This window comes from Myotis myotis, unplaced genomic scaffold (assembly GCF_014108235.1).
Source record: "Myotis myotis isolate mMyoMyo1 unplaced genomic scaffold, mMyoMyo1.p scaffold_m19_p_2, whole genome shotgun sequence".
NCBI classification, from domain to species: Eukaryota; Metazoa; Chordata; class Mammalia; order Chiroptera; family Vespertilionidae; genus Myotis; species Myotis myotis.
Window position 1 is genome coordinate 142,590,901 of NW_023416324.1, and position 22,837 is coordinate 142,613,737.

General features: G+C 36.6%; 2 pseudogenes; both read left to right on the plus strand.

Annotated features, from left to right (window-relative positions):
* The first annotated feature begins 14,509 nt into the window (after positions 1–14,509).
* LOC118675705 lies at positions 14,510–15,685 on the plus strand (annotated as a pseudogene).
* LOC118678027 lies at positions 14,837–14,981 on the plus strand (annotated as a pseudogene).
* Positions 15,686–22,837: the final 7,152 nt, after the last annotated feature.

Genomic DNA, 22,837 nt, shown 5'->3' on the forward strand with positions numbered 1-22,837 from the left:
GATGGAGGAAGCCAAGCTTCCTGCCCTCCCTGGCCAGCTCTGAGCTCCACTCAAGGCTACAAAGTTTCAATTATAGAAGGTAAATAAATCCCAGAAGAAAAAAAAGAAAAATAGGAAAGGCTGGGAGCTTCCATTGCCAGGGGTCTTGGCCAGCCTGAAAACGGCCCTCAGCCCCTCACCCAGACTGGCCAAGAACCCCAGTGGGTACCCCCCATCCTAAACGGGGTGAGGACAGCCTGAAAACAGCCATCAGCCCCTCACCCAGGCTGGCCAAACCTCCATGGGGTGAGGGTTGCCATTGGAGGAGGCTTGACAAGCCAGCAAACAGCCATCAGCCCCTCACCCAGGCTGGCAGGCACCCCAGTGGGAACTCCCACCCTGAAGGGGGTGTGACCAGCCTGCAAACACCCATCAGCCCCTCACCCAGGCTGGCCAGGCACCCCAGTGGGGACCCCCACTCTGAAGGGGGTGTGACCAGTCTGCAAACACCCATCAGCCCCTCACCCAGTCTGGCCAGGCACCCCAGCGGGACCCCCACCCTGATCCAGGACACACTTCAGAGCAAACCAGCCGGCCCCCACCTGTGTGTCAGGCCTCTATCTTATATAATATAAGGATAATATGCAAAAACAGCAGAACAACTGGGAATGACTGGTCACTATGACACACATTGACCACCAGGGGGCAGATGCTCAATGCAGAAGCTGTCCCCTGGTGGTCAGTGCACTCCCACAGAGGGAGCTCTGCTCAGCCACAAGCCAGGCTGATGGCTGCCAGCACAACTCCCACCTCCTCAGCAGCACTAAGAATGTCCGACTGCAGCTTAGGTCTGCTCCCTGCTGGCAAGTGGACATCTCCCGAGGGCTGCCGGGCTGCCAGAGGGATGTCTGACTGTCAGCTTGAGCCCAATACCCCAGGGAGTGGGCCTAAGCTAGCATGTGGACATCCTCCAAGGGGTCCCAGACTGCACTGAGCCTCAAGTATGTATGTGTGTGTGTATATATATATATATATATATATATATATATATATATATTTTTTTTTTTTTTTTTTTTTTTTTTAAGTGAACCAAACCTGGCCAAGTGGCTCAGTTGCACCTAAAGGTTGTCATCCTGTGCACCTAAAAGTTGTGGGTTAAATCTCTAGTCAGGGCACATAGGATAAATGTCTCTTTCTCTTTCTCTCTCTCTCCCTCTTGTCCTCCCTCTAAGCATACCCTGGGGTGAGGGATAAAAAAAAAAAGTGGACCAAAATTTTAACTGTTTTCTGAGTTCAGCCAATTATGTCTTTCATAAACTCTTGTGATGTTTTCAATCAACACAAATAAAACAAAAGAACAAGAATAGAAAAAAATGTAAATAGAAGGAAACTTCCTCAATTGAAAAAGGTTATCTGAGGAAAACACACAGGTAATATTATATTTAATGGTGGATGGCTGAATAATTTCCCCTAACATTGGAATCAAGACATGTATACCCACTCTGACCATTTTTATTGAACATTGCATTGGTGGTTCAAAAATGTATGTGTGGGGAAAGAGTCATTGAGATTGAAAAAGTAGAAGTAAAACAAATTTTTCTAGCAAATGACATAATCTTATGCATAAAAATTCCCAAGGAAAACACACACACACATACACACACACACACACACACACGCATACACAATTACAACTAATGAGTTCTGCAGTGTTGAAGAGTACAGGATTAATACACAAGTATTAAATTTTTTTTCTATTTCTAACAAGGAATAGCCTTAAAATAAAATAAATAAATCAATTATACTTACAATGGCATCACAAAGAATAACATTCTTAGAAAAAAAGAATTATATATATATATATATATATATATATATATATATATATATATATATCTCCAAAAGTAGGCCTGCAGTTGTGAGTAGGTGAAACAGAGTTTATTTATGTATTATTTATTAATTATTGTATTATTTATTTGTATTACAACTGTAAGTCTACTTTTGCTCAACCCTGTATTCTAGTATATCACATATTCTGTACACATTCATCTATTTATGAAAACCTAAGTTGCCTCCATGTCTTGGCTATTGTAACTAAAACTGTAATGAACATAGAGATGCATATGTCTTTTCAAATTAATGTCTTAATTTTCTTCAAGTAAATACCCAGAAGTGGAATTGCTAGATATGAAGGTAGGTCTATTTTTAATTTTTTCAGCCATCTCCATATTGTTTTCCATAGGCGGTTGCACCAATTTACAGTCCGACCAACAGTGTCCAAAGGTTCCCTTTTCTCCACATCTTCACCAATATATGTTATTTCTTTACTTTTTTGATAATGGCCTGCCTGACATGTAACGTGGTTTCTCGTAGTTTTGATTTGCATTTCCCTGGTGATGTTGAGCATCTTTTCATGTGTCTGTTTGCTATCTGCATGTTTTCTTTGCCATTTTTTTATCAAATTATTTTCTTTGTTATTATTATGTTGAATAAGTTTTAATATGTTTTGGATACTAAGCCCTAATCAGTTATGTCATTTACTAATATAGTCTCTCATTCAGTAGGTTGATAACACGATTTTAAAATGTGAAAAAATTTAAACATTTCCTCAAAAAGATATGTATGTTAATAGCTAATAAGCATATGAAAATATACTCAATGTCATTAGTCATTGTGTAAGCATCATAATGAGATACTATTTTATACCTTCTGAGGTGACTATAACCATAAAGATAAATGATAATAATTGTTGATAAAGAGAAATTGGAACCCTTATATGTTGGTGGTGGGAATGCAAATGTTTCAACAGTTTTAGAAAACAGTTAAGAAGTTCCTGAAAAAGTTAAACATAGAGTTGCCATGTGACCTATAATATATACACTCTTAAGTATGTACTCAGGAAAATTGAAAAAAAACATATGTTCACCCAAAAACTTGTACACACATGTTCATAGAAGCATTTACAAAAATAGACAAAAAGTGGAAAGAACTATTCATAAATGGATTAATGAATACACAAAATGTGGCATATTCACACAATAGAATATGAGTGAACCATAAAAAGAAATGAAGTAGTGATACATGCTATTACATGAATCAAACTTAAAAAATTTGTTAAATGAAAGAACCTTTACATAAAAGGCCACAGAGAGCATGCTTTCATTTATATGAAATTTCTTGGATAGGCAATTCCATATAGACAGAAAGTAAATTGGTGAGTTCCAGCAGCTGGGAGCTGGGAAGTGGGTGAGAGTGACTGTTAATGGGTACAGGGCCTCTTTTTGGGGTTATGACATTTTTCTGAAATTAGATAGTAATGTTGGATGCATACCATTTTGAATATACTAAAAAAATACTTAATCGTGTACTTTAAAAGGATGAATTTCTGATTGGTGTTTTGGGAATCTTAGGATATATTACTAGAAGTGGGATCACTGGGTCAAATGGCAGTTCCATTTTTAAACAATTTTTGAGGAAACTTCATGCTGTTTTTTATAGTGGCTGCACCAGTCTGCATTCCCACCAGCAGTGTACTAGGGTTTCTTTTTCTCCACATCCTCGTCAGCACTTGTTATTTGCTGATTTGTTCATGATAGCCATTCTAACAGGTGTGAGGTGATACCTCATTGTCATTTTAATTTGCATCTCTCACATGATTAGTGACATTGAGTATTTTTTTTTTTCATGTTTCTTGTCCTCTTTGGAGAAGTGTCTACTTGCGTCCTCTCTCTGCCCATTATAGCAGCATTATTTACAATAGCTAAGATCTGGAAACAGCCCAAGTGCCCATCAGTAGATGAGTGGATTAAAAACAACAGCAACAACAAAAAACACAATTCTGCTACATTTAAACAATAGAATACTATGCAGATATATAAAAAAGAAGGACCTCTTACCCTTTAGATAGCATGGAGTGACCTGGAGGATATTAAGCTAAGAGAGATAAGCCAGAGAAAGACAAGTAGCACATGCTCTCACTCACATGTGGAATCTAATGAACAAAATAAGCTGATAAACAAAATAGATCTAGAGACATGGAAATATGGAACAGACTGTGGAATCTCAGAGGGTTAGGAAGGGGAGGGAGAGGAATAGATTAATGAAAGAACTTATGTGCTTATATGCATAGCCCATGGCCACAGACAATAGTGTGGTAGGCCTGGGAGGGAGGGTAGGTGCCCAGGGAGAGGGGTCAAAGGGGAAAAAAAAGAGATATACGTAACACTTTGAATAATAAAAATAAACTTAAAAAAGACAACTGAACACAAAATAAATAAATAATAAAATAATGAATTTTATGGCATGTAAATCACACCTCAATGAAACTAGTAGTTAAAAAAACACCATGGAATGAAGGAAATGATAGGATGAAAGGATCCCATTCTGATCTGATATTATATAAGTATTAAGCAGAGTAATCTTTAATTGAGGATTCTTTCTCTAGATATCTGAAAGTACTAGTACTTTATAGTTGTGGTAGAGACTATTGGCTATTTACCAAGCTGATTTCCTTTTATTTTTGGACAAAGAAACCAATTATTGTCTGTGACCATGTGAGTGAGTCCCGATCAGTGTTGGAAAAGAAAACATAGATATGTGCATCTTCCCAGCCTGATCCAGGTAAGCCTCTCATGCAAGATCCTCCATAGTCTTTCCCATCCATTAGCTTAATACAGACGGACAAGAAGAAACCCATGTGCTGAAAATGGCATAGATACAAGGAAAGAGACTGGAAGAGCACATCTCAGACAATTATGAACATCTATTTTGGTATTTAAATACGTAAGAAACAAACTTTTGCTTATCTCTGCGCTTCAGGCGTTGGGGGGGTTGGTTATCTGTTACTCGAGAAAGACATTTTTATAACTATTAAATTGTCCTTGCTAAGTAGATTCCAAAATTAGTAAACCAATTATGAGAACATTAAAATAATCAGAATCATTACATGGGACAATTATTTTGCTTCAGGTAACAGACTTTGTGTTCCAGGGAAATAACTCTGAATACTCTTAAAAGTGTCACTTAGTATTCATTATATAAACAAAGGCAAATAGGTGAACATTTCTTTACATGTGGAGTTTATAATTTAAGCTTCTTGGCAAAAACTTCTTTTCACTAGTAGAGTTTAACATAAATGACCATTTATTTTTATTTTTCTCCATGCAATAAGTGGTAGTAATTTGAAATTTCCAGAATAGGAAAATTGTAAGACCCTTAATATGAAAATACTTGAAGCTAGTTTTACAATTTGTTTCTTTTTAAATTATTTGATCCCTCAAAATTTACAGGTTATATATTTAGTTTAGTAAGTTCAGCCTATAAAAAACAAAGATAAATTGCTATAACTATTTCCTTCATACAATTTTCAAAATTATCATTCAATATTTCAATATCTAAAATTACTCTGAAATTATCCTTCAAAAATAAAATGTATTATTATAAAAGAAAATTATACTTCAAATTTGAAAAGGGAAATTTCACTCAGAGATTTCCATGGTTTATAGTTCATTTATTTGAGTACAAAGCTGTTAACCAAATTATACATCATATATTATAAAAATTAAGGTACAGTTGCCTAATTTTGCTCAGCTGTTTTGTATGGCTATCATGAAGGTATGTAGTAATATTCTGCATTCCCAAATAAGAATGCCTCCTCTTAAGGGCGAATAATGAAACTTGACATAGCCATTTCAATGAAGCTTTATTGATACTGTGAAAGGTAGCCACATTAAAAAAACAAAGGAGTTCTTTTCTTTGTTTTTAATAATTATAATATCTATGCATCAGTCTTCTGTGATCTGCATCCTGTCAATGGCTCCTCCCTAAGTCTGAAGTTTGAGACTTAAGTACTGATCTAGGTTGTGTTCAGCATTGGACTGAGGGTCAGAAGTGGGATGAAGCTGTTATTTACTCACATTATCTATATTACAAAAACCCAGTGGCCCTAAGGCTGTAAAGACCAAAGATGGGCGCAGGTGGGTGGGGCTGCATGATTTCTCACGCCAGGCTTCCAGTTTGGTAATAAAAGGACGAAAGTATAGTGGCTCAAGCACATCCATTAGGAAGTGCTACTTTTCAAACAAAGTCTGAAACAAACTACTTTCACTACCCTCCACTCCATCATTCTTTTTTAAAAATATGTTTTTATTGATTTTTAGAGATGGGAGAAGGGAAAAGGATAGAAGCATCAATGATGAGAGAGAATCATCGATTGGCTGCCTCCTGCACACCCCCTTCTGGGATGGAGCTCACAGATATGCCCCGACAGGGAATCGAACTATGACCTCCTGGTTCATAGGTAGGTGCACAACCATTGAGCAACACTAGCCAGGCTCCACTGCACCATTCTTGATCTAGCTTCCATAATTTATTTCCTGAACTACTGTAAAAGCATCTTATTGATTGTCTTACTTCAAGCTTACCACCTATGTTGAAAGTCAACATAGAGCATTCTTTAAAAAACATAAATTAATTCCAGTCTTTCTAATCCTCAGTGCATTCACTACAAACTTATTAAGTCCTACAAACATATAAAGTCCAAACTAATATCCAGGCTTCAGTGATGACATGATGAGGCCCCTGGCTACACTTCTCACTGCATCCTTAATGGCTCTCTTCCTTCTTTACTCTATGAAAGTCACACTAGCCTCTTTAATCTTTCCTTTCTTTGTTTTGTTTTGTTTTTTACCTACTATTATTAAAGCACACACTGCACCACTAAAGTGTACATTTTGATGTTTTAGTACATTTATACCATTGTCAACTGTCAACACAGCCAAGTCTTAGAACACTTTCTTCATTCCAAAAAAGTTATCTAGTGCCCATTTGCAGTCAACTCCTACTCCTGCCTACAGTTTCAGGGAGCCCCTTATTTGCTCCTGTATCTATAGTCTTGCCTTACTGGTAACTGAATATAAATAGAACCATACAATAAATGGAAACATACTATGGCTGGTTCTTTCATTTAGCATACTATTTTTTGAGGCCTATCTGTGTTGTAGCATGTAAACAGTAGTCCATTTCTTTGTATTGCTGACAAGTATGTTATTTTAAAGCTAGGCTACATTTTGTGTTTACTTTCACCACTTTATGGACATTTGAATTTTCTTGAATTTTCATTCTTTTGCATAATGATGCTATGAACATAAATGTCCAAGTCTCTGTGTGAACATGTGTTTTCAGTTTTCTTTGGTACATAACCAGCAATGAAATGACTGGGTCATATCAAAAGTATATATTTCACTTTTAAAGAAACTTCCAATGTGTTTTCCAAAGTAATGGTACCATTTTTAATGCCACCAGCAATGTATAAGGGTCTAGTTTCTTTACAGCATTGCAGTACTTGGTACAGTCAGTTTTTTCTTATTATAACCATTCTAGCAGTGTGTATCATTATAGTTGAATTTGCATTTCCTTAATGACTAATTTTGTTTAAAGTCTTTATATGTATTCAGTTACCATAACATATATCTGCCTTGCTGCTGACATAATGCAAGTTTGTTCACCGTTACATCCTAGCATCTAAAACAGATCCCTGCAAATAATAATGCAAATTATTATTTGTTAAATGAAGGAATATGGTCCACATCAAAAAAAGATGTGCTAAATTGGGCATATCAAAATATTGCAACTCTTTAAAGCAGCACCTGAGTATGTTGCCAACTTTTCTTTTGTTCCAAGTATTTATTAAAAGCAGCAAGATTTGAATGTACTTGTAACTGGATTTCCATTGCTAAAAGTTTCTATCTTTGATAAAACTTGTAAGTAAAACATTGAATCAATTGAGAATATTTAATTTTTCTAAAATTGCTATATAACCTGCTTATTAAGCAGTGAACTTGGGCCAATGCTTTCAAATGCAAATGCTAGTATATGTTAGTCTTGCATTATATTTATTTTTATATATTTTTTATTGATTTCATAGAGGAAGGGAGGAGAGAGAGAAAAAAATCAATGATGAGAATTATTGATTGGCTGTCGCCTGCATGCCCCCTACTGGGGATTGAGCCTGCAACCCAGGCATGTGACCTTGACCGGAATTGAACCTGGGACCCTTCAGTCTGCAGGCTGAAGCTCTATCCACTGAGCCAAACCAGATAGGGCTTGCATTATCTTTTTATCACTTCACCCTAAGGAATTATATCCTTAGCTATAGATGGCAAGGCGCATTATTTTACCTTACTATCTCAACTTTTTAAAAAATCTTGGTTTTTAATGGTCTGTTGATTCCCATCTGTGTCCCTTGTTAATCTACAGTAGATTGATCATGTCAACTATCTTTTTTCCTTTCATTATAATGGGAGTCTTTATTGTGCTAGAGAAGGAACATAAAATTTGCTGTTCTATGGAGTTACAACCCCAGCCCTATGTCTATTCCTTCTTTGACCACCTAGAAGGCTCACTCCTCAGTGTCTGTATACTTTTTGCACACGGTTACTAGAACAATCTCCTCCCAGATATTTTGGCTCACTTCCTCATTTTCTTCATATCTTGGCTCAGATTTACCCATATGCAAGCAGTCCCTAACCACTCTATGTAAAATTAAAAATCGTCCTCAATCCTAGCATGACCTATAGCCCTACTTCCTTGTTTTATTTTAGCACTTACCATCATCTGTCATGTTATTTTAAAAATGTATTCATTCTATTATTATATAGAGAGAAAGTTATATGAGTTTAACAATTGCATCTCTCTATTTCTTTAACTCTTGCATTCTCTATGACTACATCATTGCCTAGCACAAAGTGAATAATAAATAAATATCTAGAGTGGATGAACTGACTTATTCAAATACCAGGTAAGGACTGAGAAACTGTGAAAGGGTAGGCAGAAAAAGATGTGGACTGAAGGCTTTCCACAATGATGTCCAGAAATATAGAAATATGTTTCCTGACAGAGGAAATATTTTAGGACATACTGAGAGGAAATTCATTTTGAGGGATACAGTGAAAGGGCCTGAGAACACGATTCAGTGCCATTGACCGAGATTAACCATGAATGATAGTCCTGCTCCAGCATAAAATACACCTTCCCTTGGGCAAATAGTCGCACTCCTTAGTTGTAACAATTGCAGCAAAGATTTTTTGAAAGAGCTGTATCCCACTTATATCTGTAACACTTGGCGCACTTATGAAACTTTGCTTTAGAGTTGAAACCTTCCCCTCGGTGCATTAAAGCAATTATGAGCAAGTCAGGCCTTCATGCCCCCAGGTGACAGCTAGTGACAGTGACAGGTGGCTGGATTTAAGCTCTACCAGCACCAGCTCTCAGAGGGTGCAACAGATTTATACTCCATTCCTATGTGGGTTTGGGCTCATAAAGACAGGAATGTTATGGCTCAGAGCTGTACTTCTGTGAAACTGAGACAGCAAAGTACACACCTGACTAACTGTGATGGTACCTGAAAAAAATCCATCACTGACCACTGGCACATTGAGGTTCGAGTAAATCTGTGCAAGCCCTCATGGGAGAGTAACAGAAAAAGGCAATTTTTTTTCCCACTTCTCAACAGTACCAGTACAAATATGTGATTGAAATGCAGCTATCTGCTCTGGTTCTACTGGCACTGGGCATGGTTTGTTTGAAGTTATGCCCATATGTATCTGGTGAAGACATAGGTGGCAATATTGGCATTGTTGATGGCAGCAATGTTCTAGATGTGCCAGCACTACTTTGGAAATGTGAGGGAGTCCTGGCATGACTATCAACACTCTACAGCAGTGATTGTCAACCTTCTTCATCTAGTGGCACACATAAGCTAATTACTAAAAGTCTGCAGCACACCAAAAAATAGATTTTTGCCGATCTGACCAACAAAAAGGGTACAATTTCGCTCTAACCGATTTGGCTCAGTGGATAGAGCATCAGCCTGCAGACTGAAAGGTCCCAGGTTCAATTCCAGTCAAGGGCATGCACCTTGGTTACGGGCACACCCCCAGTAGGGGGTGTGCAGGAGGCAGCTCATCGATGTTTCTCTCTCATCGATATTTCTGGCTCTCTATCCCTCTCCCTTCCTTTCTGTAAAAAATCAATAAAATATATTTTTAATAAAGGTAGAATTTTGATTCATTCACTCTGGACAGCTATTGTTGTGTTGCTGTTGTCATTTTTATTTGACAGTCTAAGCGAAAAGAGGTCAGTAAAACTGACAAAATAGTCAGGTATTGCATGTTTTAAAAAGTCCCACTGCACGCTAGTTGAAAATCGCTGCTTTACAGCAATGAGCAACAATCTGAAAAGAAGTTTAAACACCTTAGATTACTGAGGGGAGGAACTCTGTAAAAAAAAAAAAAGATACTATTCCTTCAATCATGGAGAAAATGGCAAAAAAGCTTTTATATTTGGGGACCAAAAGCGTAGCCACAAGCTGGTGAGGACAAACACTTGAAGAAATCACAATAAATTCTCAGGAATCTATGATTTATATGCTTATATTTTAAACTTAGAGTTTTTATTAACTGAATTCCTTTAAACTGGCTGCTATCATTGATACTTTTTCACTCAACACATACAAGAAATGTGAACCTTAGATAAATATGTTCTTAATTTTAGTATTAGAAAATATACATCATCCCTGTCTATTTTCTTAAGAATGGCTGCAAATTGTTGCCTGCCATGTCATAAGGAGTGGTGATAGGGGGTGTTGAAAGTACCTTGGAAATTTTGGTTGAAAAACTAACACTTCTAGGCAGATACCATTCCTTAGTCTTTCTCATTGAACAGAAATTATTAGTATGATTGATTCTATGTCACACACTATTAAATAATTCCACTATGTGTAACAGTCCTTAATTTGTTTTCTGGTTAATCACTTAAACCTCACTATGTTTGTTATACTGGCATGGATGGTGAAAAGTTATATTATTACTGCCGCTTTCCTCATTATGGATTTATTTCTATGCTGGAAATTACATTACCATTATTAGCAATTATGCCAATAAAAATCGAAGTACACTCAATTCACAGTGCCCTTGGTTACTACACCTTGAATGTAATCTGGAGTGGATTTTATCCATCCAACTAACCTTTATTATGTCTAGGGTATATAGTTTACTTCCTTATTTCTCCCTACTTTATTCCTATCTATATAAACTCAGCCTCTTGAAAACCAGGCCAGGACTAAACTTGAAATTATTTGGAATTGAAATGGGATTCAAGTGTAGACAACAGAAGACCTTACATTCAAATGATTGGGTAAATTCAAATGTTACTTCAAAATATCTAATGTCTAAAATGCCAGAAGAAGTTTTATATAATCACCAAGTCAGAGAAAAGATAATCCAGAATTCACATTCATAGGATTGAATCTGTGTAATCAATAAGTTATCTTAACTTAGCAGCTGGAAGTAATTGTGAAGACTGGAGGTCATTAAACTAAAGTATAGGACTTCATCTAGCCTGAAGCTTTCACTTAATGGTAAGTTTAGACATGAATTGGCCAAATGCAAAGTTAACACTGACACTCATATTAGTTAGACATCTTTATATAGCTATGTGATGCAGTAGCATGAACATGTGAATATACCTGTTTTAATCATTGAAAATGTATGCAAACAATCATTCATGATCACCTTTGCTTAGTTTCTAAAAGTGTAAAGAATAATAAGCCTGGTGTGGGAAGATTTTAGGAAATAATTTGTGAGTTGGAGTTAATCTCAAAAGTGGAGAAGGAATATCTGGTCATTCACTTTATCATTTATTCAACAAATATTTTTGAATGTCTATCATTGTCAAGTAGAGGCATCTGTTATATACTTTATTTGGCTTTGTGTTTATTAAACTGGACGTTTACAGTTTGATTTTAAATCCACCTTAAACAATCTAGACTTTTTTTAAAAAAAAAGGAGAATAACAGTTCTGAAAAAAATACACCATATCAAAATATAAGATATCTTCCTATATTTCTTTGAAAAATGGCTACCCAGTATTCTTTTAAAACAGAAAACGATTCAGATAGAAGTATTCAAAGCTTCATTTCCTTTAATATCTGATAAAGAAAATTTAACTTTGCCTGAGAGGCAATGGCCTCTATCATTGCGTGTGTGTGTGTGTGTGTGTTTGTGTGCGCGTGTATGTGTGTGCATTCACACTCAAGCCTCCTAATGAAGCGTGGTCTGAGGGGAAGGAGCACTAGACACTGATTTGATTTGGGGAATTGCACCAGAGGGAGTAGAAACAGGTTCCAGGGTAGAAAGGGAAGTGGGGGCAAAGGAAACAGGAGGAGAGCAGCAACTAAGACTGGGGGGCCTGAGGTCAGAGACAGATTTCTGGATAGTGGATTAGAGGCCCTGACTCCCCGACATGGAGAGGGACAAAAAGATCTTGCAAAGTTCTTCTAGATATGCAAAGAAAGAGTGAAGATACTTGTTTTATTGCTTTGAATTTCCTCTACAATGTGATTTTCTTAAGAGATTAGGCCACTGGTATAGGAATTAGAATCATACTAAAGACAATCTAAAAAAGAAAGAAAAATGATAATGGCATTTAACAAAACAGAATATATATATATATATATATATATATATATATATATATATATATATATTTCTACATTATTTTTCTCTACTAAACTGAATTATCAAGAATTGGTGTTTTATACCTGTTCTAGACCACTACACTTTTCCAAAAGTAATGTTTCAAAGTGATTATACAACATAAGCATTTATGGACTTTGTAATACATTTTAATAGAGAGATGTCAATTTAACTAGAAAAGCAAGCCTGAAAAATCTTTTTTAATTGATTTTGCTTTTAATCTTTCAATGAAAAAGAATTTTAAATGGAGAAATTTTTAAATATTTAAAACATTGGTGTGTCCTTAGGTTTACAAATATGTAACACTAGAGGCCCAGTGCACAAAATGTATGCACTCGGGGGCGGGGGGCGGTCCTCAGCGTGGCCTGTTCCCTCTCACAGTCCGGAAGCCCTCAGGGGATGACCAACTGACAGCTTAGGCCTGCTCTCTAGAGGTGGGAGAGGCTCCCACCACTGCCACTGCGTTTGCCAGCCGTGAACCTGGCTTTTGGCTGAATGGTGCTCCCCTTGTGGGAGCACACTGACCACCAGGGGGCAGCTCCTGTGTTGAGAATCTGCCCCCTGGTGGTCAATGTGCATCATAGCGACCAGTTGTGCCACCATTTGGTAGATTTGCATATTAGCTTTTTATTATATAGGATTCGTTTTTTCCTAAGTAACTTATTCTGCTGTGAAGAAAGTCAGTGAAGAAGCTAAAAATAATGATCCAGTTGATGTTGCATAATTTAAAATAATCATATTTTAGTTCTGACATATACTCAATTCAATCCCAAGTATCATCTAAAATCTCATCCACAGGTGTTGTCGTTTTACCATATTATACTTATTTTACTTCTACACTATATTCACCATGTAGACAATGAGGAAAGAAGGGGACATTGCAAAAGGAAATAATTAATGCCACGGTTAACATCACCCTTTACAAATATAAATACATTGGTGTGGCCAACATTAGAGGCCACCAAATGTCATCGCTCAGGAATAGTTAAGTTGACACTCGAATGTGACATTAGCTCTCCTCCGTGGTATCAATTCCATAGGATTATTAAAGGAGGTTGGAACTTCCCAGCAAGCCAAATTGCTGCTTTTGTCCTGGTGAGATTGCTGCTTTTATCCCAGTAATTTCATAATAATTCATTATAATGAATTCACAGTAAAGGTTCATAAGAGTTGCATAGCAGCCTTTCAACCTAGAAAGCTCCACTTAAAAAAAAAATACTATCTTATTAGAGATGATTGAATTATGTCTTTAGCAAACATCACAAAACTGATTGCATGGTTTGGACTGATAAGATAACCACCAATTTCTTGCCAAATATTTTCACTTTTAAGTTTTCAACTAAAACATACTTTCAAAGGAAGAAAAGCCCCATCTGTGATTCTGATTCATTTAATGTTAATTCATCTAAAGCAGCAATTTTCAACCTTTTTCATCTCATGGCACACATAATGCAATTGCTAAAATTCTGTGTCACTCCAAAAGATGTATTTTCTAGGCAAAATTTTGATTCATTCCCACTGGCCAGCGATTGTTGTGTTGGCTCTTTTCATTTTTTTATTATTATTATTATTCATCAATCTAAGAGAGAAGAGAGCAGTGCCCCAGACCAAATAATCAGGTATTGCATGTTTAAAAATTCTTGTCACACCAGCTGATCTAAACGTTAAATTATAAGACTCATTTATTGTTCATAAAAATCATCTGCTGTCTCTATTGTTTATGGTTGTGACTATTTATTTTGCTGTATAAAGCCATTTTTTATTCCCCTCTGGTAGCTACAGAAGATATTTGATGTTACCTGTATTGATTAAAAAAGGTCTAGGCATTCCTTCCCATTAGCAACTGGGGGCTTCTGAACAATCTGCCCAACCTCCCCATCCTCCGGTCCAACCAGGGGCAGTGCTCGGTTTAGCGGGGCTGTGCCTGGCCACTCCCGTCCCTCATGGCTGCTGATTGCCACCTGGCAGAGTAAGGCCTGAGTGAGCACCACCAAAATGAAGCTATCAATTATATGCATTTAGTTCGTTCAAAAAGAGGCTTGAGACTCAAAACTGTAGATTCCTGCTTCCAAGACCTCAAGGAGAGCAGGCTGGGGGAGGTCTGAGACTCACCTCAAAGTCTCTGCAGTTCTGAATGGGCTGCAGGCTATGGGCCGCAAGGAGCTTACACCAATGTGTTCCTTCTGGGGCAGTATTTCTTGCAAGCTGAGAAGTGGTACCTCAAGCTGCAAACAGAAACTCTGAACTTGAAACCAGAGTAATTAGAACAAGTTGCAGAATTTGAAAAAGCAGAACTGACATCTACCACTAAAAAAGACCATCATTCCCCCTGGCAATGGGCAAGGAGACATCTGATTGGTGGTGCTGTTCTTATATCAATCAGGGGCAAAGCAGGTGTACAGTTCTTAGTTCATCCTAGCTTGATGCCTATGTTGGTGGCCAGAGCTGTTTCATGCCTGAGGCACATTAAAATAAATAAATAAATAAATAAATAAATAAATAAATAAATAAATAAATAAATAAACAAACCCATCCTAGACACCATAAAACCAAAACCTGATCCACTTAAAAAAAAAGTGGAAATAAGGACATTTTAAGACTTCAAGAACAGAATGAGAAATTGAAGTCAAGGCTGAAGACCATGGAAATGCAGGCTACAAACTCATTGGATGAAAAGTCAAAGCTAGAAAGAGCACTGCGTATTTACAGCTTGACCGAGGAAATCTAAAGGGCTTTCTAGAGGCCCGAGACTTGAGTGGAAAACCCAGCTGCTGCTTTAAAGACTGGGTTTCAGAAGACACTTAAGACAGAAAACCAGAAATGTCTGGAGGAGAATCTAGTGACAGCCAAGCATGACCGACCCAGGATTCAGGAGCAGCTGAGATTGGCTGAAGAGGAATTAGAGAAGAAATTCCAACAAACAGCAGCCAATGGAACATACACGAAATTCTAACCAAGAAGAATGACCAAATCAGAGACCTGAGGAAAAGACTGGCAAATATGAGCCTGAAGATTCAAAACTAAAGATTTCATCTGGAAGCTGCCATAACAAGCTATGCTCACCTCAGGCATGTATTTTGAAGAAGTTCGTTGTATTTCCTCTCTTTATTTTTCTAATATTTAAACTTTGCTCTGACTATTTAAAACTAGAGCTCCTGTTTTCAGTTGTCTAACTGAGAAGAGAGAAAACCTGCCTCTGGTCAGTTGTCCAAAACTCCTCTTTGCTGAGTGCTCCAGAGTCTTAGTTCAAAAGCATTGAGAATTCCGTACAGTACGGAAGAGATTTTTAGAGTAGGGAGAAGAGTCTTTTCCTTTTGCAATAGCATAAAGAGTACACCTTTTAAATAAATATTAAAGCTAGCAATATCTATACTTGTGCATTCCCCAGGTAAATATAAATACAGAATTATTGAAGATAGTTATTACGAATAAACCTTATTTTTTAAAAAAGGTCTAAATTTTGGTAGTTGATATTTTGATTAATTGCAACAAAGAAACTGGTTAATGTGGAAACTTTTGAAACCTTATTAAGAAGATATAGAAATCATTCATTTTTGCTGGGTATTTTTTCCCTACAGAATATATAGATCATTTAGTGGAATCAGAGGAGATAAAAGATGAGTTTGCAGTCTGAGTCTGTGATCTCTAATACCAGTATCTTCTTTGAAAGTGTTCAAAAATATTATGTTGTCAATGGATATATTGTGTCAACCTAATTCATAATGTAATATATTGTTTAGTTACATACTTTCTCAATAAATTACTGCATGATTATACAGAAAAAATCTAGCTATAAACTAAAATGTTAATATTGGGTATTTCTCCTCTGCTTGTCTTACTATTTCTTTTGTCTACTTTTGTTTGTTTCTAAATTGAAGATGTGTAACATAAATTACCAATTAAAAATATTTATAACTCACATAGGCGTCTACATATTAAAACAACCTAAGAGAAACTAGATTAAATATTTTGATATATACTTTAGAAATCAGGGAACAGATAGATACATAGTAAAGATCTTCAGATTTTTCACTACCTATGACATTTTAAACAAAGAAATGTAAAATGCTTAAAATTTGCTTGAAAATTGCAAAAGATGAAACTGGAAAATAATTTTATCAAATAAGTGATCTGCAACATGGTGAAGGATATGTCATGTTTATAGGCATTTGATATTTGCAAGTTTGGTTTTTATACCATCTTAACTTCCCTGTGTTATAACTTATCCCCCTATGCCTTCTGAATTCAGGAATTTTGTGCCAGCAGACAAATAAACATTTCAGGATTTCCCTTTGCACTTTGCTGTGTTATTTTTAAAGCAAATATAAAACAACAAAAAGGAATGTTTTGCTAGTGATAAAAGGCATGTCTCTTAACCTTAATATAATTGAGATAATGGTTATAATCATCAGCTATGACAAATGTGAAAAAAACTTCAGACAGTCTTAAGACCTAAGATTGTCAAATGTGGATTTAAATGTGAATTAAAAGTACAAAATTAAAACATAGATACAAAAGCCTGGATATGTCATCAAAGATCCTAAGAGGTGAGGTATAATTAAGAAAATTATTATAATCTTTAGTCATCTCAGTAAGGAATCTTTTGTATAACATGTAAATATATTTTCTGACTTATTTTTAAATTTTCCTTACATTTGCAAATAGGCTCATAACAATTTTGCTCTACTGAGTGTTGAGCACAAAATTGTCTTTCCACTGTAAGTTAGATATTATTTGCTCAATTTCATAACAAAGAAACTGAGAATACAAAACAAAACAAAACAAAAAAAAAAACAAAAAAAAACTGAAAACATTATTTAAGATTCAAATTTCAAGATTCAGACCAATTTCAAGAAGAATCAATGAAATCAGGAATGAACACATTAAACATCCAATCTGAAGGAATCTTGGAAATTATCTAATCCATATATCTCATTGTGTGACAAGAATTAGAGGGTCAAAAGATATAAAAGATAGGGTAACTCCTTCTGACTGTTAATTTATCCCCTTAATATCAACTTATTGAGTTTTCACCAACACAAAAGTGCTGTTAGAAAGAGATATACTTTCAAGTCTTCATATCCTTCTCTTACTTTTATCCTTCACATCCAGGGAACCCAGCTTCTGTTGCCAATTAGGCTCACCATACTCTATCTGGGGATCTCTGCTCTACCACTCTCTGTTAGTGGATAGCGGGGGCCTATGGCTGCTTGGCTAGCATTTAACCTCCACCCTGCCAGGATCCAAGCATGATCTATTCACCCCGCCATGGTGATCTGTAAGAGTAAACACATATGCAATCAAGGTTCCAATGCGATGGTAACCAATGGGCAAAAAAGTCACTAAGAACACAGAATAGTAGTTGGCACTTCTGCACATTTTCTTGGCTTCCAGCAGAGAAGGCAAATACTATTTTCCAAATACTACCTACAGCTATTAGGAGTTATCAGGACATAGCCTTTTAGATGGAGATGGAAATGACCTGTAGGTTTGCAGTTTTAGAAATAACTGCAAAGTTATTTCTTGTTCTTATTTTTTTAAAAATATATTTTATTGATTTTTTACAGAGAGGAAGGGAGAGAGATAGCGAGTTAGAAACATCGATGAGAGAGAAACATCGATCAGCTGCCTCCTGCACATCTCCTACTGGGGATGTGCCCACAACCAAGGTACATGCCCTTGACCAGAATCGAACCTGGGACCTTTCAGTCCGCAGGCCGACGCTCTATCCACTGAGCCAAACCGGTTTCGGCTCCTTGTTCTTATTTTGATTTTTGTTCCATGTGCTCCGTACAACATTTAGACGTTCTCAAGTAATGATGTTTATTTAAGTTTGCATGCTATGGAATGAATATATTTCTATTTGTTCTCTGTGTTTTTATATATCATATAATAAAGTTTATATATATATATGTACATATATATATATGTACATATATATATATATTTTTTTTTTAAGGTTCACATCTTTACTCACTTCAGTTCTAGATTATTTAACTAATTTATGAATATTACTAGAGGCCCAGTGCACAGATTCGTGTACCAGTAGGGTCCCTTGACCTCCTGTGCCCTCTCCCAATCCAGGACCCCTTGGGGAATGTTGGATAGCTGGTTTCAGCCCGATCCCCGCAGGCCTGATCCAGACAGGAGGGAGCCTGATCCTGTGCGTTGAGGGTCTGTCTCCTGGTGGTCAGTGCTTGTCATAGCGACTGGTCGACCAATTGTTTGGTCATTTGGTCATTCGGTCGCTCAAGCTTTTATATATATAGATAATCTGTTGTCTTTGAAATTGACATAAAAGGGAATAAAGCATTGACTAAAAGTAATTAAATTAAATTAAACAAAGGCAAAATTATATTAATATTGACAGTCAAGCTAATTCACAATAGTTACCTTTTATCTTTAGTGAGAACACTTACGATCAACTCTCAGCAAATTTCAAATATACAATATAGTATTATGAACTAGAGTTAGTATGCTGTAAACTACATTTATAGGACAGTCATTTTGTAACTGAAAGCTTTTATTCCTTGACCAATGCCCTCTCATTTTCTTCACTCCTCAACCCCTAGTAACAACTATTTTATTCACTGGTTTTAAGTTCAACTTTTTTATATTCCACATATAAGTGGTGTCATACCTTTCATACCTTTCTATATTTGGCTTCTATCTTTAGCACAATGCCCTTCATGTTCATACATGTTGTCACAAATGGCAGTATTTCATCTTTTTATATGGCTGAAAAATATTTTAATGTACATATATGTATATATATACTAGATTTCCTTTATTTAATTGTTGATGAACCTTTAGGTTTTTTATCTCAGCTTGTGAATTAACATAGAGTGAAGATATCTCTTTGTAGTAGTGACTTCATTTCCTTCAAATATATACCTAGAAGTGAAATTGCTGGATCATATGGAGGTTTTAATATCTTGAGAAACTTAAACTTTCATACTGTTTTCCATGGTGATGTACCAAATTACATTCCTACAAAGTACAAGGGTTCCTTTTTTAACATATCCTCAACTTGTTGTCGCTTGTCTTTTTTTATATTAGTCATTCTGCCAGGTGTGAGGTGACATTGCATTGTGGGTTTGATATTCATTTCCCTGATGATTAGTGATGTTGACCAAATTTTCATGTACCTGTTGGCCATTTGCAAGTCCTCACTGGGAAAATGTCTAATCAAGTCATTTGCCCATTTTTAATTACATTATTTGGTTTTTGAACTCAGTTGTATGAGCTCCTTATATATTTGGGATATTAACCCCATATCAGATATATAGTTTGCAAATATTTTCTCCCATTCGTAGGCTGCTTTTTCATTTTTTTGACTGTTTCCTTTGCTATGCAGATGCCTTTTAATTTGCTATTTCATATATTTATCATTTTGTTGCCTGTGATTTTATTGTCATACTCAAAAATCATGACAAGACAAATGTCAAGGAGCTTTCCCTCTATGTTTTCTTTATATTAGTTTTTATAAATCTTTATTGTTGAGAGTATTACAGATGTTTCCTTTTTCCCCCATTGCCTCCCTCCACCCCATTACTGCCCCACCCCAGGCCTTCAACTCCCTATTATTTGTATCCATAGGTAATGCATATATGCATATGTTCTTTGGTTAATCTCTTCCTGCCCCCCACTTCCCTTTGAGATTTGTCAGTATGGTTCATATTTCCATGCTTCTGGTTCTATTTTATTCATCAGTTTATTTTACTCATTAAATTCCTTATTCAGTTTATTTTTATTTTTAGATTCAATTATTGAATCTAAAAATATATATCAAATATAGCTATATATTTATTGACATTTTATTGTTCATATTTTCTTTCTCTTTTTCTTCTTCATCTTCTTTTTCTACTTCTTTTTCTTTTTCTTCTTTAAGAATGCCCTTCAACATTTCATGTAATATTCATTTGGTGGTGATTAATTCCTTTAGCTTTTTCTTGTCTGTGAAGCCCTTTATCTGACTTTCATTTCTAAATAAAAACTTTGCTGAGTAGAGTAATCTTGGTTGTAGGTCCTTGCTATTCATCACTTTGAATATTTCTTGCCACTCCCTTCTGGTCTGAAAAGTTTCTTTTGAGAAATCAACTGACAGTCATATGGATTCTCACTTGTAGGTAACTAACTGTTTTTATCTTACTGCTTTTAAGAGTCTCTCTTTGTCTTTAACCTTTGGCATTTTAATTATGATGTGTCTTGGTGTGGGCATCTTTGGGTTCCTCTTGTTTGGGACTCTTTGCACTCCCAGGACTTGTAAGTCTATTTCTTTCACCAAGTAGGGGAAGCTTTATGTCATTATTTCTTCAAATAGGTTTTCAACATTTTGCTCACTCTCTTCTCTTTCTGGCATCCCCATGGTGTGAATGTTGGTACACTTGAAGTTGTCCCAGAGGCTCCTTACACTAACTTCATATTTGTGGATTATTTTTAATTTTTGTTCTTCTGATTGGGTGTTTTTTGCTTTCTCATTTCCCAAATCAACAATTTTTTTTTAATAAATCTTTATTGTTCAGATTATTACAGTTCTTCCTCTTTTTTCCCCCTATAGCTCCCCTCCACCCAGGTCCCACCCCACCCTCTGCCCTTACTGCCCCCACTGTCCTCATCCATAGGTGTACGATTTTTGTCCAGTCTCTTCCCGAAACCCCCAGGCCCCTTTCCCCCTGAGAACTGTCAGTCCACTCCCTTTCTATGCCCCTAATTCTATTATATTCACCAGTTTACTCTGTTCATCAGATTTTTTATTCACTTGATTTTTAGATTCACTTGTTGATAAATGTGTATTTGTTGTTCATAATTTGTGTCTTTACCTTTTTCTTCTTGTTCCTCTTCTTTTTTTTTTAATATATTTTATTGATTTTTTACAGAGAGGAAGGGAGAGAGATAGAGAGTTAGAAACATCGATGAGAGAGAAACATCGATCAGCTGCCTCCTGCACATCTCCTACTGGAGATATGCCCTCAACCCAGGTACATGCCCTTGACCGGAATCGAACCTGGGACCTTTCAGTCCGCAGGCCGACGCTCTATCCACTGAGCCAAACCGGTTTCGGCCTTGTTCCTCTTCTTAAAGGATACCTTTCAGCATTTCATATAATACTGGTTTGGTGGTGATGAACTCCTTTAGCTTTTTCTTATCTGTGAAGCTCTTTATCTGGCCTTCAATTCTGAATGATAGCTCTGCTGGGTAAAGTAATCTTGGTTGTAGGTTCTTGCTATTCATCACTTTGAATATTTCTTGCCACTCCCTTCAGGCCTGCATAGTTTCTGTTGAGAAATCAGCTGACAATCTTATGGGTACTCCCTTGTAGATAACTAACTGTTTTTCTCTTGCTGTTTTTAGGATTCTCTCTTTGTCTTTTGCTCTTGGCAGTTTAATTATGATATGTCTTGGTGTGGTCCTCTTTAGATTCCTTTTGTTTGGGGTTCTCTGAGCTTCCTGGACTTGTAAATCTCTTTCTTTCACCAGGTGGGGGAAGTTTTCTGTCATTATTTCTTCAAATAGGTTTTCAATATCTTCCTCTCTCTCTCCTTCTGGCACCCCTATAATTCGGATGTTGGTACGCTTGAAGTTGTCCCAGAGTCTCCTGACACTATCTTCAATTTTTGGATTCTTTTTGCTTTTTGGTTTTCTGGTTGGGTGTTTTTTGCTTCTTCGTATTTCAAATCTTTGACTTGATTCTTGCAATCCTCTGGTCTGTTGTTGGATCTCTGTATATTATTCTTAATTTCAGTCAGTGTATGCTTAATTTCTAGTTGGTCCTTTTTCATATCCTCGAGGGCCCCACTAAATTTATCGGCATTTTCTAGAAAATTCTTGAAAAACCTTATAACCGTGGTTTTGAACTCTATATCCAGTAGTTTGCTTTCCTCCATTTCTGTCACTTATGACCTGTTTCTTTGTCTCCACATTTTGGCTGCTTCCCTGTGTTGATAGATTGGCTTTGTGTGCTAGGTGTTCTACAGGGCCCAGTGGTTCAGCCTCCCCAATTACCTGAGGTGGACACTCTTGGTACACCCCTTGGTGGGCTGTATGCACAGTCTTACTGTAGTTAAGCCTTGATTGTTGTTGATATCACTGGGAGGAATTGACCTCCAGGCCAAATGGCTGTGAGAATCAACTGTGTCTATGGTGGGAGAACTTCTGTGCTGGAGACACCCTTCTGGGGCAAGACTTGCTTCAGTGGGGCTTTGGTGCTCACTGAGTCTGCCCCCTGAGTGTGTCCCTTATGGATCTGAGGAGTTGTAATCTGGATGGTCCCACTCTGACCACTGGGTACACTGGCTCTTGGATCTCTAAGGAGGTGCTAATTT